Consider the following 2,347-nt stretch of genomic DNA (forward strand, 5'->3'; position numbering starts at 1 on the left):
AGGGTTTCCATGAAAAGTTTATTCCCCAAACTCTCCTGGTCAAGCTGACCACTCTTTTTCATGCCATTTTATACACACTTATAACCTCCAATAACTTCATTTCTGACTAAAAACCAAAGTTTCTATAGTCTACAAGGCCTTACATGACATTCTGTCACCCCTCTTCCTGTCTTCACTCTTAGTCCCATGAGGTCACACTAGCCTTTGCTATTCTTTGAACACTATGGGGCAGGGGATGGGGTGAGGGGCTCTGCCTGAGGCCCTTTGCATTGCTGTCCCATCTGGTTGGAACCCTCTTTCTCCAGCTATTTGCATAGCTCTCTTTCACCTCCTTTAGGTCCCTTGCTCATATGTCACCTCTCAGTGAGCCCTTCCCTGACCACTATAATTAAAGCTAACCTAGGACTTCCCTGATGGTCCAGTGGTTAAGACTCTGCACTTCCACTGCAGGGGGCACGGGTTCGATCCCTGATCGGGGAAGCTAAGATCCCACATGCCTCGTGGTGCAGCCAAAAAAAAAAAAGTTAACCCCACATACATACACTTTTACTTTTCTACATAGTGCTTTTTACCATCTAACATGCTAGTTAGGAATTTGTTTATATTTGTATGTTGTTACTAGAATGTCAACTCCAGAGGGAGAGCCAATTTTGTCTGTTTTGTTTGCTGCTCTATCCTTAGTGCCTATGACAGCCTGCCACATAATAGGTGAATAATTATTTACTGATGAATGAATATTGGCGATTAATTAAAGAAATGCAAATTAAAATAACAATGCAATTGTTGATGGAAATGTAAAATAGTACAGCCACTTTGGAAGACAGTTTGGCATTTTCTTACAAAGCAAAACATTACCTTACCATGAATTCAAGCAATCACTCACCTAGGTATTTACCCAAATAAGTTGAGTCTTATGTCCACACAAAAACCTGCACACAAATGTTTATAGCAGCTTAATTCATACCTGCCAAAATTCAGGAGCAACTGAGACATTTTTTTAATAGGTGAATGAATAAACAAACTGGTTTAACAAGCTGGAATAAACAGCCATGCAATGGAATATTATTTAAAGATCAAAAGAAATGAGCTAGCAAGCCATGAAAAGACATGGCAGACCTTAAATACATATTGGTAAGTGAAAGAAGCCAGTGTGAAAAAGCTACATACTGTGTAATTCCAACTATATGACAACTATTCCTTTTCTGATAAAGGAAAATTATGTAAACAGTAGAAAGATCAGTGGTTGCCAAATTTCTGGCAGAATGAGGGAGAGATGAGTAGTTGAAACACAGGCATTTTTAGGGCAGTGAAACTATTTTGTATGATGCTATAATGGTGGCTATTATGTATTTGCCAAACCCTGAATAACTGTATGACACAAAGAGTGAACCCTATTATAAACTGTGGACTTTAGTTAATAATAGTGTATGAGTATTGGTTTATCAGTCATAACAAATATGCCAGACTAATTCAATATGTTAATAATAGGGGAAACTAGGAGATGGAGGGGAGGGTATATAGGAACTCCCCATAATTTCTCCTCAATTGTTCTTTAAACCTTAAGTTGCTCTAAAAAAACTGTGTATACAGAAAAAAGATTTACCATTTTTCAACTTTTACTTAAGTGATTCAAAAGATAAACAGTCCTAAATATTAAATTTTACATATATACCACTTAACATATTTTATGATTTTATGGTTATATTTTCCATGATTATCTCTAAATATTGAGTCCCCTGAGATAGTAAGCTTCCACTCCTATCCAACCCCACTCATATAAAAATCTTAAACTTACTATAGCAGGGGCTTAGATCCAGGGGCTTTTGAGAACATTTTGATTGGCTGGAAAGCAGGACATTCCGCCCTCTCTGGGAGCAATCTTCACCTGCTTCTTCGTCTGCCTGTCCTTGTCAAAGACTTTAATTGCTCTTTCTTTTCTTTTTTTTTGCCATTTTATTTTTTTAAATTTAATTTTATTTTTTTATACAGCAGGTCCTCATTAGTCATCAATTTTATACACATCAGTGTATACATGTCAATCCCAATCTCCCAATTCATCACACCACCATTCCCACCAGCCACTGCTTTCCCCCCTTTGTGTCCATACATTTGTTCTCTACATCTGTGTCTCTATTTCTGCCTTGCAAACCAGTTCATCTGTACCATTTTTCTAGATTCCACATATATGCGTTACTATACGATATTTGTTTTTCTCTTTCTGACTTACTTCACTCTGTATGACAGTCTCTAGGTCCATCCACGTCTCTACAAATGACCCAGTTTCGTTCCTTTTTATGGCTGAGTAATATTCCATTGTATATATGTACCACATCTTCTTTATCCATTT

At 37.3% G+C, this 2,347-nt stretch overlaps 1 non-coding gene across 1 annotated transcript; it reads left to right on the plus strand.

Moving 5' to 3' along the window:
• The first annotated feature begins 407 nt into the window (after positions 1 to 407).
• Positions 408 to 480, plus strand: TRNAG-UCC. The gene has a single exon. It is a non-coding gene; the product is annotated as a tRNA-Gly (tRNA).
• The last annotated feature ends 1,867 nt before the right edge of the window (positions 481 to 2,347 follow it).

Source organism: Monodon monoceros, unplaced genomic scaffold, assembly GCF_005190385.1.
Source record: "Monodon monoceros isolate NGI ecotype Baffin Bay Population unplaced genomic scaffold, NGI_Narwhal_1 Super_Scaffold_15, whole genome shotgun sequence".
NCBI lineage: Eukaryota > Metazoa > Chordata > Mammalia > Artiodactyla > Monodontidae > Monodon > Monodon monoceros.